Below are 14,458 nucleotides of genomic sequence, written 5' to 3'. Positions count from 1 at the left end.
GAATATTCTGACTTGTTTATATTTTCTTTGTTTACAGTTTGGTCATACCTAACTTCTATGTCAAGTAAATCTACTCTGATGGATTTGAGTTTTACATCTTATTTAGTTTTGATTGATTTATGTAATATGCCCTTGGCAATCTAACAACATGGAATAGGAAATCAGAAACAGAGCAGTTAACTGTGGAGTTCAGTGAAAAGCTATATCTTTGTTAAAGAAAGACTGGGGGTGGGGTGCTAGGTGGCACAGAACAAAACAAATAAAAGGATGGGGGAAGGAGGGGAGGTTTGACAATCTTCAAAAAAGAGTGGGGGCTGCTAGGTGGTGCAGTGGATAGAGCATCAGCCCTGGAGTCAGGAGTACCTGAGTTCAAATCTGACCTCAGATACATAATAATTACCTAGCTGTGTGGCCTTGGGCAAGCCACTTAACTCCATTTGCCTTGCAAAAACTAAAAAAAAAAAGAGTCAAGGAAAATCACCAAATTAGTTGGCTTTAGAATTCTCTTGTAAATTCTATGATTAACTGCCCAGGCAAAGAGAAATTTGAGAAGCAGCAAGCCATTAATGTTTATCCCTTTCTGCAAAAAGGCACTATATTCCAAAATGTTATGTCCATTCCTACTTTTTGATCAAATGAAATAATATAGATAAAATACTTTACAAATCTCAAAGTGCTAAGTACATATCATTGTCATTATCTTTTATTATTCTCTTCTCTACCAATTCAATTTTTCCAAGTCCAACTTCAGAACTACATCTTCCCTGACACTTTCTTATATTATAGAGATGTTAAGAACTTATAGCACTTACTTTCTTTATACTTCAGTTGGTTATTTGATTATGGGTTGTCTTGTATTGTTCTTAGTTTTATTTCCTCAGTAAGATGAAAAATTCCTAGAGGGCAGACAAGGGGCCATTACTTACAATACTTTCATATTGCAATTCAGCAAGTAGCATGATGCCAATTAAATGTTAAGCAGACTCTTAACTATACTTGAGGGGTACCCTTTCAGGTAACAGGGTTTAAATGTCTGATTGTCTTCTGAAATAGATGGATTCACCACTCTGTCTAAAAACCTGTTTTTACCCCTCCCCTGATGGGGTCTAACTCATCTAAGTTTCTCAAACATAGATATCAAGTCTAGGGAAGATAATGAACATCTTAAGAAGTCACCAAGGAGGGGCAGCCAGATGGCATAGTGGATAAAGCACAGGCCCTGGAGTCAGGAGTACCTGGGTTCAAATAGATCTCAGACACTTAATAATTACCTAGCTGTGCGGCCTTGGGCAAGCCACTTAACCTCATTTGCCTTGCAAAAACCTAAAAAAAAAAGTCCCCAAGATTCTTTCATGTTGGGGGAAGTAAAGCTAAATAAGACAAAGCTCTTGGACTTGCTATTCAAAGCACATTTTGCAGATCTTAGCAGATTTTTGTCTCAGGATGACTCCCAGAAGAATATACCTTGCATTGGAAGCCATATACAGATAGATGGAACAGTGGGTGGCTGAAATTACCACCCCATTCCATCACTGTGGATACAACTTAATAGATTGTGTTTCATTTTCTGAGAAATTACAGGTCTTAGTAAAGCCAGCCATATGTGAAACTGTATATAGGAAAAGTTAATCTCCACTGCCTGTGCTTTTCCAGCAGCTCCCCCATCATTACTTCTTTTTCCCTTCTATTCTCTATTTAAAAAACCTATTCTCAAGGAAATATCTTAAATTCATTCACACTAATATAGGAATAATAAAATATTAAAACTTCTTAGATCACTTGCATTTTAATGCACTGTTATTCAATCATGTCTGCCTCTTTGTGACCCCCATTTGGAGTTTTCTTGGCAAAGATTGGAGTGGTTGTCATTTCCTTCTACAACTCATTTTACAGATGAGAAAATGAGGCAAACAGGGTCAAGCAACTTGCCCATGGTTCCCAACTAGTAAATGTCTAAGGTTATATTTGCACTCACAAAATAAGTCTTTCTGACTTCAGGTTCAGCAGTCCTAATGCTGTCACCTAAGCATAAAGCCAAAGAAGTTTCAGTGAAATCAGTTAGATCAGCTAGATGAAATAAAGTAATTTGAGGAAAGAGTGGCAATGGTGGATCTTTCTTCATGTTATCTAGAGAAAATCCCCTACTATATTTATTCATAAAGTGGCACTAGTTCTCATGGTAAAATTTTTCCTATGTTTCTGTATATATATCTACTTCATTTTTCTACCTTTCCCAAGTCAGATACAGGGTATAACACTTACCAAGTGAATGAATAATTTTCTCTTCATTAAAAGCTAATTGTTTATTTAACTAAAAGATGGTGCTTTGAAATAATCCTATATTGACTATAAATAAATTAAATTAGATTTTTAATTCATATAAAAATTCACAACTCCAGAAAGTCTCCTTCCCATGACACCATCTAGTAAAAATACTAAATAAGCAGCTGAACATGGAATCAGGAAGATCTCATTCAAATTCCTGTTTCATATCCCTCTTCCACTTCACTAACTCTACAACCATAATCAAGTTACTAAACATTCCTCAGCCTCAGTTTCTTCATCTATAAATGTCAAATGAGGACAATATACAATATTTCTACATCACAGAAAGATTATTTTGAGGCTCATTGGGAATTTTAGATGCAAAATTTTTTGCAAACCTTAAAATCATATATAAATCTCAGTTGTTAGTACTATATAATCACCTCTGGTTGAGGTGTTCAAAGTTTAGTTATGAATTAGAAGGAAAAAGCTTGTTTTGAGTATTTGGAATTTGAGAATATCTTTAAAATCATAGCTCAACCCCTTTTATTTTACAACCAAGAGTTAAATGGCTTGATAAAAAGAGATTCCAAATACACTAAAAATATTAATAACTACTTTTTGTGATCACTAAAAACTGGAAATAAAGTTGATACCCAGCAAATTAGGGAATGGTCAAACTGTGGCATACTGTAAGAAATGATGAATATGACAGATATAGGAAAACTTGGATGGCTGCAAAGTAAAGAAAACAAAGCTGAGGAAATAATATTCACAATAACTACAGCTATGTAGTTAACCTGGGGGGGGGGTTCTGTGAACATTCAAAATATGTATTAATAGGTCTATTTCAATATAATTTTTCCTTGACAATCTTATGGACTTAAAAGTTTTATTCTGAATAGTGGACCATAGACCTTACTAAACTGTTGAAGGGAATCTTGATGCAAAAAAAAAAAATTTAGAAATCTTTTTTTAAATGGAATGAACAATCAACCACAAAAGAATCAAAAATGAAAGTTGCAAAACCTAGGCAATAAGTCAACTTCTTAGATAGAATGCTGAACAGGAAGACAGGAAGACCTGAGATTCAATCTTATCTCAGATACTTAGTAGCTCTGTGCCCCTGGGGTCATTTACCTTATCCTGCCCCAGTTTCTCAATCTGTAAAATAAGAGCACTCATCTCACAGAGTTTTTGCAGAGATCACATATAGCAATATACTTAAAGTACTTTGCAGCACCAGCAGCAGCAACAGTAGCAGCAGTAGTAAACAGTAGTAGCAGCAGCAACAGTAGCAATCAATAACAAGAATAGCAACAGTAATAATAGCAGTAATTATTAGCAGAAGAAGCAGCAGTAAAAGTAGCAAGCATTAGTAATAGCCGTAACACTAAGCAGTAGCAAAAGTAGCAGTACTAGTAATAAGCATTAGCAGCAACAGTAGTAGTAGTAGTAGTAGTAGTAGTAGTAGTAGTAGTAGTAGTAGTAGTAGTAGTAGTAGTAGTAGTAGTAGTAAATGACAAAACCTTTATAAAGCTAGCACAAAGTACTGTGTTAAGTTTTGGGGTTAAAATAGAAAAGCAAAAAATCCTTCCCAAGTAGTTCAGACTAGGGAAGATAATACATTTAGGAAGTTGTAACTGCAAGCATATGAAAAGGTTCCATGGTCCTTAGGTTACAGTATCAAAGTAAATGTTAATGCAACATCTTTAATCTCCTTTTGAGTAAGAAAACCTTATCTATTTCTGATGTTGAACCATTTGACAGAAACATACACTTTAATGGTAAGATCAACATGAGATCCTAAAGCAGGGTCTATTTCTGCCTCTCTTTCTATTCCCAGTGGTACAGAGATTAGCACTTTGAAAGGCCTTAATAATTATTTGTTGGCTTAACTTGAATCTTCAGTAGTTGTGGTTGCTGAAGAAGTAGGGTTACACACCTAGAGAGGCAATAGCCAGACCAAATCTCCATGAAGGTTGCTTCCTTAGATGATGGTTTTGGGAGCTGAGCATTTCTAGTGGTCTGCTGTAGGAGTGGGGAGAATACTGTTTATATCTGGAGCTCTTGGGTTTACTTATCCAAATCAACTGAAAACAAATGAGATATGAGAGAAATGATTATTAATAACTAATGATTTGGGAAGATTTTGATTTCCCCCTTTTTCCTACTATCTAATTTCAAGACCTCACTCTCTGAAGGTTAAACTAATCTTCTCGGGATGGCTAGGTGTCACAGTGGATAAAGCACTGGCCCTGGAGTCAGGAGTAAATGAGTTCAAATCCTGCCTCAGACACTTAATAATTACCGAGCTGTGTGGCCTTGGGCAAGCCACTTAACCCCATTTGCCTTGCAAGAACCTAAAAAAATGTAAACTAATCTCTTTTATTTTATCCCACCCAATTTTATAAGGAATCTCTAATCTAAGGTGAAACTCCCCTCTGTTCAAGGTTGGGTGAGGCATAATCTTTGAATAGACTGCCCAAGGGGAGGGGGGGAGACTTAGAAGTGGATGACACAATGAAAGGTCAGGTCCTGTCTCTCACTGTAATATTCATTCTCTCATTAATTCTTTTTTTTTAGGTATTTTTTTTGCAAGGTAGTGGGGTTAAGTGGCTTGCCCAAGGCCACACAGCTGGGTAATTATTAAGTGTCTGAGGCCAGATTTGAACTCAGGTACTCCTGACTCCAGGGCCAGTGCTCCATCCACTGCACCACCTAGCTACCCATCTCTCTAATTCTTAACCAATCAGAATTGGCTGCCATCCTTTTGAACACTCCTTTTATAAAAGAACATATAAGCCATGAGTCTGCCCATTATCTTTGGTCTAACAAAGAAAGAGAGGTTGAATAACCATCCATTTATAAAAATGATGGTATTATTAATAGAATCATTAAATTACCCATAAATTATGTCTTACCCATAAGTTATGTCTTTGAAATGCCACCATAATATAATTCAAGCATTTTGTAAACTTTAAAACATATGTAAAGATGAAGTTGATCATGATCTTAACAGTGACTTTTGATCAGTCTTAATGATGATGATGACAACAATGGCCTCAAGTGTTAGTCTATTGTAACTGGGAACATTGTTGGGAGTTTGTATTCATGGTTAGGCTTGTCCCTGTCTGTGATAGCTGTGGGAGATAGCCTGAAAGTGGAACTTATGATTTGGAGAAAGGGAAGACTGTTATTCCCAGAGCTCAAGCTCAGACTAGCTCCATCAGACATTTACATAGTGCTTTAAGGTTTGAAAAATCATTTACATAATCAGGATTTATTTATACATACATATATATATGTATATATATATATATATATATATATAAAACTTTAATAGCTTAAAACTATACTTTTGTGACACATTTTAGTGTGAAATTTGCGACACATTTAATCCTGTGAAATAGATACTACAATTATTAACCTCATTTTACAGATGAGAAAACTGAGGGTCAAAGAGGTTAAATTACTAACCCATGGTTATACAATTCATTAGCATCAAATGTAAGATTTAATTCAGAGCCACTACTGCCAAGTTAATTGGAGTGAATACATGATTTCTTTCCCTTTTTCCTAGTTGTGCATAGTACCATTCTTGTAAGAAGTGACCATGATGAGGGACAGTCTGAAAGTAGAAAAGGCTCATGAGCTTTAATACTTTTTTAGAAACATGCATCTATCAGAATTGTAAATTTTCTCTGAGAACACTAGTTCATCCCCTTTTAGAAATGTGTACCTATCAGGATTGTCTTCACTTGTTATGAAATTTCTCTATAATAACAACAGCACAGGGTTTGAATTTGGGACCCGGATGCATTCAATGTGCATTTACTTTGATTATTACATTAAACTTTAAATTTTCTCTTCTTGGTTTGCTTCATTATAGAAGGCAAGGTTTTCTCTTAACAATTTTTTTTGGCAAGCTTAGCTAGAAGGATCACTTTACCCATGAGCTCTCATTGGGCAATTTTATTCCAACTCATAGCCAGTACTAAGGTTTTTACCCCAGCTCAGTCTAAACTTAACTCAGTACAGGTTCAGCAGTCAGTCAGATGTGAGGTGATTGGAGGAATAAGAAAAAATAAGTCCCCAGGGGCACCTAGGTGGCACAGTGGATAGAGCATCTTCTCTGGAGACAGAAGGATATGAGTTCAAATCTAGCCTCAAACACTTAATACTAATTTAGCTCGGTGATCTTGGGAAAGTCATTTAACCCCATTACCTTGCAAAGAAAAAAAAAGGAAGGAAGAAATAAGTTCCCAAACTTAAAATTGAATTTTTTTTCTCATTTGTACATGAAGAAATGGTACGAGGAAGATGCAGGTAAGAGAATTAGTTTGCAAGTACCTCTCATTTTCAAGAGAATACCAGCCTCCTGGAGACTACTGGGTAAACAAGTTGTTACTCTGCCAGCTATGTCCACACTTGAGTGGCTGTGGTTCAGTAAGGATTAAGGAAATTATGGGAAGAAAATTTGACCAGATAAAAGTTGGAACCTTGAATCCTAAAAATAATATTTAAAAATCAATAGTTTATGCAAAAAATGGGATTTTTGATGCATCACTTTGAAACAAAAACTCCTTCATTATACAACAAAGACCAGAATACCACAAAAAACAGTCAGAGGAGAAGGGATTAAGGAATGGAAGGGAAGGTTTAGAAAACTGAAAGGGGCCAATAAAAAAGCAGTCTCCTTATGGGAATTCCAAACCTGACATCAAATCTGACCCCAGACACTTATGACAAGAGGACTGAGGTGGTTGGGAATTAAGGGCTTATTTTGGGAAAGGATAAGAAGATTTGGAGTTTGGAGAGAGATCACAAAATGTTCTTGATTCCACCTAAGAAGGATTTAAGAAAATTTTTATGGAAATGCCTATTAGCAATTACAGATGGACAATATCCTATCAAGCTATAACATTTACAAATAGAGGTGCATAGGAAGTTTACAGTTCTTGGATGAAAACTGAGGTTCTAAATATTACTACTTGAGATAGTAAACTCAAATTTCATTTGAAGTTTTCTCTTGAAACTAAATTATGTGAACTCATTTACAATGAGATATGTTCTCAAACAAGGATAATTGTGGTACATTAGAATTTAATGGAGGTGGCTAGGTGGTGCAGAGGATAGAGCACAGGCCCTGGAGTCAGGAGTACCTGAGTTCAAATATGGCCTCAGACACTTAATAATGACCTAGCTGTGTGACCTTGGGCAAACTACTTAATCCCATTGCCTTGCAAAAAAAAAAAAGAATTTAATGCAAAATACATTTTATATTTGGTAGTTAGTATTGCTCAGAAGTTCAATGGTTTCTGATCAAAGAATCAAAAGACAAGTTCAAATCTGGTCTCAGAAATATACTAGTTCTAGAAGAAAGTTAAGAAAGTGAATAAAGTCTTAGAAAATTTAGATATGATAGACTCTGGAGAAAACTGAATGGGATAGAAAACAATATACCTTTTTTCCAGCAGTGCAGGGAACCTATACCAAAATTGACCACATACTAAGGCATAAAAATCTTACAGTCAAATGCAAAAAAGGCAGAAATAATAAATAATACACACTTTTCAGATCATGATGCAATGAAAATTACATGTAATAAAGGGTCACAGAAAGCTAATTGGAAAATTAATTGGAAATTAAAAAACTTAATTTTAAATACCAAGTGGATCAAACAACAAGTCATAAAAATAATCAGTCATTTCATCCAAGAAAATGATAACAGTAAGACAACATACTAACATTTATGGGATGCATTCAAAGCAGTTCTTAGGGCAAATTTTTTATCTCTAAATGCTTATATGAATAAAATAGAATGAATAAAATGAATAAAATAGAGGAAAAAAGGAGATCTTTGAAAAAAGCCAGAAAAAGAACAAATTAAAGATTCCCAATTAAATACAAAATTAGAAATGCTGAAAATCAAAGGAGAGATTAATAAAATTGAAAGCAAGAAGCCATTGATCTAATACAGGACTGTCCAATCTTTTAAAAAATTTTATTGAGGGGCGGCTAGGTGGCTCAGTGGATAGAGCACCGGCCCTGCAGTCAGGAGTGCCTGAGTTCAAATCCGACCTCACACACTTAATAATGAGCTAGTTGTGTGGCCTTGGGCAAGCCATTTAACCCCACTGCCTTGCCAAAAAAAAAATTAAAAAACTAAAAAAAAATTTATTGAAACAATAAAAAATTTTTGCAGGGGAATATAATTAAAGTAGCTTTAGGTACTTCCCTTTGTGTTGGTCCAACTTAGAAATCATAGTAGGCAGGGTTGAGGATTATCACTCTTGAAAATTCTCTTGGGTAAATCACCCAATTCTACTAGGGGGCTAGACCCTCAGAGCCTGAATCTGGCTATAGGGATGAAAGTCTGATAAAATTTCTAGATCTCTTTTGCAGGTCTTGAAGGAGTTGATTTACTGTTATTATTGTTTGTCCTTCATTCTTTTTTTTTTAACTCAAAAATAGTAATATTTAGAACCTCAGTTTTCATCCAAGGACTGTAAACTTCCTATGCACCTCTTTTTGTAAATGTTATAACTTGATAGGATATTTGCAAGGCAATGGGGTTAAGTGGTTTGCCTAAAGTCACACAGCTAGGTAATTAAGTGTCTGAGTCCAGATTTGACCTCAGGTAGGCCAGTGCTCTATCCACTGCACCACCTAGCCACCCCACTCCACCTAGCTGCCCCTTGTCCTTCATTCTTGAAGAAGACCATAGTGGTGATGCTGTTTCTCCAAAGAACTTAACCTGTGAACTTTTTTGTAATTTATTATGAACTTTCTTATAATAACCTGTGAATTTTTGTAGTAACCTGTGAATTAAAATTTAAGCCTTTCCTACCTCTCTTGTTGTAGATGAGAATTAGGGTTTCCAACAGAGAAGAGGGTTAGGGAAAGTAAATAAATTCATGGACCCCCTGGGATATTAAACTGTTCAGGATTTATAGAAGACTTACAAAGTATACAGATTAAAACTCCTAAAAAAGCAGTACTTTGAGGATAGGCTAGGTGAGGTTTGAGTGAGAGAGAGAGACACAGAGACAAAGATAGACAGAGGCAGAGTAATGGGTTGGACAAAGGGTGGCGCTTGGGGAGTGGTCTACCACCTTGCTCAGGTATTCTCCAATGGGCCAGCTATTCACTGGTCCTTCCCTGACTGAAGTTCAAGTTTGAACAACAGAATTTGCCCAGATAGGTACAAATGATATTTTTCCTTCCACAAAATTTGTTTCCAATCACAGCATCTTCCCTGCATCACTCTGAGTCAGGGATTTGGTGAGTTTTTTCACCCTCAAAATGAACCTTATTTTTAAGCCCCCCTTTCCTGAAGCCCATTTTTCTTCCCATCTGCACATTCATTTGGAAAGGGAATTATGTGTGGATCTGAAATTTCATGAAGATATCTAGCTTCCATCCCTCCTGGAATGAACCTTTTCAGATCCTGGGGACCAGTCATACTGTAGTAGATGAAATATTGGATAGAGAAATATAATCTATAACTAATCTCTTCCCTCAGTACTAAACATATAAAACAGATACCTCTGAGCTGGTCTTAAATTAAAAATGAGCACGCCACCATCCCATTGCTCAAGCTATGGAGATGAGATCAATGAAGGTTTTAGAAAAGTACCTTGCCCCTCCCTACAAGGACTAGGTAAATCTCTGGCCTCAGGCATAAGACAAACCCAATCAACAAAACAGTGAATCCCTAACCTAGACCTACTACCCTACATCTACATATTCTTAATTACCTCATCTATACTCTCTGAGTCACTGTCCCTTAAACATAGACCTAAATTACCACATCTTCCTGCCCCTTTAAAAACTCACTTCTCATTTGAGAGACTTGTCTCCCTAAAGGAAGCTAGACCTATCTTGGGGAGTGTCATTCCCCCAAATAAATTTTCCTGACTCTATTCCCTTCTCTTCTGCTTATTCACTGATGACTCATCTTCCTTTGGGAAGCCAGGCTGCTCCCCAAAATAACCTCTGTTAGATATATTAATTACTATAAGTTTTTCTTTTCCTGGTCAAAGGTTGTTTTTCTTAAGTATTGTGAGAATTGGAATCTCTCCTTCTTTAGACTTTGAAAAGAAGACTTGTCCTGCCCTCTTTAGTCACTTTATAATTTGAAAAGGGAATTTTAAATCCTTAAATCAAGAGAAGAATTCAGTCTTTAGACTTCAAGAACTATTTCTTACCCTTGCCCTCCCAGTACTTAAACTCAAAACTCAAAAACAAGTTACCTCCCTCTAGGAAATACCTTGAATAGAAAACTGGTCCTCAAAGGTTAAATTATAGATTGGTCTCCAAGTAAGTTTAGGGTTTTGTCTACTTTGGTTATGTATATTTGTTTCCCTCCCCTTGTCACAGTATAAATTTTATCTCATTCAGCTCAGAAATCATTTCTGAGATGGTCTCCATTACCTAATGGTGGTGGGTAAAATTCCAGAGAAATAAACTTTGTGACTCAGCTATTTTTTATTAATTTTTATTGTTTTAACTTGTTTTAAAGTTCAAATTTTAGGTTAACACCTCTCACACCCCTATACTATTCCTTTATCACTATTCCCTCATGGCATCTGTTATTGCTGCTATTACAGCTGCTAATCTTTCTTTTTCTTAGTTTCTGTTAACCCAAGCAAGACCTAAATAAACTTTTTTGTTGTCCCTAAATTCTTCTGGGTCAGAGTCAATCATTTAAGTGAATTCTTTCATGTTTGCTTGAACCCCTGAAACCTTTAGCTGATCACATTTTCTAACAAGAATACTTCCCTGAAGGTATCTGAGTGGATGACCTTGATACATTATTCCCATTTGAAATGTTCCATGATCAACCCCAGCACAGCAGAGAAAACAACCCGATTGACATTTGCAACCAATTGGGCTGATAAAGAATCCTAACACCATTCAGTAATTTTTTTTTGGTAACTGGTTTATTCAATAACTAATGTTGCAGTGGATAGAGCACCAGCCCTGGACTCAGGAGAACCTGAGTTCAAATTGGAGTTCAGACCCTTAACATTTACTAGCTATGTGACCTCAGACAAGTCAATCAACCCGGATTGTCTTGCATCCAGAGATATCTTCAGTCATCCAGATTCTTATGTGGTCACCAGACCCAGATGGCTCTAGAAGAGAAAGTGAGGCTGGTGATAGCACAGCACCCCTCACTCAAATCCAACTCACATGCATGTTATAGTATTACCTCCCTGATGTCATGGTCTTCAAGAATGTAGGACAAACATCACCATTATCATCATCATTTTGTAGCCACTGGAATTTGAGGTCATCAATTAAAGATAGAAATTGAGGGTTAATGAAAGAGAAGGAATTCACATGCTCCCTGGGATTTTATTACAAATTATTACAAAGTAAACAAGTTAAAACTCCTAGAAAAGCAGTAAGCACTTTGAGGATAGGGGTAGGTGAAGAGTGTGTGTGTGTGTGTGTGTGTGTGTGTGAGAGAGAGAGAGAGAGAGAGAGAGAGAGAGAGAGAGAGAGAGAACCCTGACTACATGGCATGGGGGCCCATGGTGAACCACCAGGGTCTAGCATGGGAACACATGGCCTAGGAAGGAAAGGGAGATGCAGACATCCTGAAAGGTGGAAGATAGAGTCAAGAAGAAGCAAGAAGGGGTGGTGCTTCCTCTTAAATACACTTCTGTTACTACAGGTTGGACAAGGGGTAGCACTTGGGGAGTGGTCTAGCACCTTACTCAGGCTATGTACTGGTTCTTCCTGTTCCAAGGTGTGTGACCTCTAAGTTCAACATGTCATTTCTTGTTATGCTAGCATCAGTGGACAAGGTCAAGTAACTGGGAAGCAGAAGCTGGGAAGGAGGAATGGGGAGACAGGATACAAACAACAGGGGTCAGTTTATATCTCAGTAGCAAATAGCCTTCCACAATTAACAAAATTTAACAGCATAAAAGATTACAGAATTTATTTCTAATTATAAATTTTCTATATTCATAATTCTCTACATTAATTTGACCCTGATAATTAGAATTCAATCACTCCCATAATCTTTATCGTGAATTTATGTGTATTTTACACTCTGTTTTGTCCCTTCAGTTTTGGGTACATAGAAAAAAACCAAACATGTATGTTGATCCAATATGCTAGTCATACCTTTAACTGGACTGACTACCGTATATGTGCAGGTGATTTTTGTCCTTGAGGGAAAGGATGCTCCTGCCGAGGAGGGAGGGCAGCCATCCAAGACTTGTGTGATTATTCTTTTGCAATCAATAAGGCTAACTTAAATACAGCTCCAAATTGTCCTGTCATGGCAGGAAAAATAAGTTTTCCTGCTCATTTACTTTTAATTGGGAAAAGTTCACTAACCTTTCCCAATTCTCTTTTCCTTTAGCCTTACAACATGTTCTGTATTATGAGTAATATGGGACATAAGGTCAGACAATTCATTGGCTGATGGGATGTAATTACATTATGTCCTAATCCTGAGACAGAGTGTGACTATTCAGGGAGGAGAGAATTTCTGAGAGTTGGCATTAAGCTACCAATTATACATTCCCAAGCATGGAATAAACAAGGGAATTTTTTAGGATAGGCATATAGGGTTTTTATTTCCTGTGTAACAAAAAGTTGGATTTGTGGCTCACCTCAAATTATATGGGGAGATGTTGAGAATATGTATTTTTTGTCTTCCCAATTCTGCCTCCTAGAAGATGATGAGATGATGCTATTGATAATAGAAGAGTGATATAAGCACAATAGTAATGCTTCATCCTAAGTACAGTTTAGCATCTAATGGGGGGGAATTATTGTACAGAATATAGCCATCACCACCAAATTAATTTGAGTCAACCCATGATTTCCCATCTTTCTTTCCTACTTGTACATAGCAGTTTCTAATATGGAGTAGCCACAGTATGTGCCAAACCAAGTGAGGAAAATTTCAGCCACATGAACTTTGATTCTTTTTTAGAAACATATATATTTACCAGGATTGTAATTTTTTTTTGCTGAGAAGACATTAGCCCATCCCCATTTAGAAATGTGACTTATCAGGATTGTCTTTTCTTATTATGAAATTTGGTCTACAAAACTTTGGAGCCTGGCTGCATTTAGCGCTTTTTGTGCCTACACAGTTCCAAGCTCCTCTGAATTCTCTCTTCCTGAGTTTTCATCATTATTGAGGGCAAGGTTCAAAGATTCTTTTTTAACAGTCAATTGGCAATTATGTAATACCTACTATGAGCTAATTCTGAGAATACAGAGGGAAAAAACACCCAACAGTAAGACTCCTCTAAAGGAGTTTACATTTTAATGGAGATAAGAGATAACTTTTTCATGAAGAGATATGTAATGAATTTTAGCTATGTGGTCAGTCTCAGTCCTGATGCTTTCAAGGTGACTAAATAATACTCTAAATATCCCTATTGGATATCCCTATGGCCTGTAAAGCCATAGCTTTATCTATAAAATAGCTGAGATGGAACAGGTGGTCTCTGAATCCTCTTACAACTCTGGATCTTTGATTCTATGATCTGCATCTTAAAAATAAAAACTCTGGAACACATTCCTTGTTTCAAGATACATAATTAATTATTCAGATTAGCACCAAAGGTCTCCTCACTAAAAGTTCAATTAACTTGTTCATCTTCTATACCACAATTCTGGTCCTACAGATAAACAAAAGAAATAACAGCAACTAAGTAGAGACTTCTGCCTCCCCTCTCCACCACCATCATCATTACTATAAAGTTTTGCTTCATTTTTCTATAAACTTTCATATTAAAAAATCCCATAGATTTAATTAAACTTATAGGTTTAATTCAGTGGCATGAGAGCCATAGTTAATAGAAAATAAAACATTATTAGTAAATGTGGATAAGTACCAAAAATAATTTTTTAAAAAATCTCTGGAAGAATGCTCTAGCTGCCACATAACATAATTCAAAAACAGGGAGTGGGGAGGTAGATATCTATTATTTGTAATATTTTGTAACAAAGCAATGAAATGCCAATGCCAAGCATGCAAGAAGACAAAAAAAAAGAATATTGCTAATAACCATAGTGATAAATATACCCTAAAAAGAGTTATGGACCAATATGTGATATCTCTTCTCTTCCAGATACTCAACTCACCCAGGGATCCTTTTAGGATTCTGTGACTGAGATGTGTAGATGTGTGAGGTGTCTTGTTCTAAAC

The 14,458-nt window shown here is 36.2% G+C and overlaps 1 long non-coding RNA gene across 1 annotated transcript in view; it reads right to left on the bottom strand.

Moving 5' to 3' along the window:
- Positions 1 to 778: 778 nt before the first annotated feature.
- Positions 779 to 14,458, bottom strand: part of LOC141502558 (uncharacterized) — a 63,475-nt gene continuing 49,795 nt past the window's right edge. Inside the window, exons 2-3 of the long non-coding RNA XR_012472586.1 lie at positions 4,211 to 4,358; positions 779 to 896 (exon numbers count right to left, since the gene is read on the bottom strand). This is a non-coding gene — a long non-coding RNA (uncharacterized LOC141502558). The remainder of the gene's footprint in view (positions 897 to 4,210; positions 4,359 to 14,458) is intronic.

Source organism: Macrotis lagotis, chromosome X (genome assembly GCF_037893015.1).
Source record: "Macrotis lagotis isolate mMagLag1 chromosome X, bilby.v1.9.chrom.fasta, whole genome shotgun sequence".
Classification (NCBI taxonomy): Eukaryota; Metazoa; Chordata; class Mammalia; order Peramelemorphia; family Peramelidae; genus Macrotis; species Macrotis lagotis.
The sequence above is the reverse complement of the archived record's forward strand: the minus strand, read 5'-3'. Positions and strand labels throughout refer to the sequence as shown.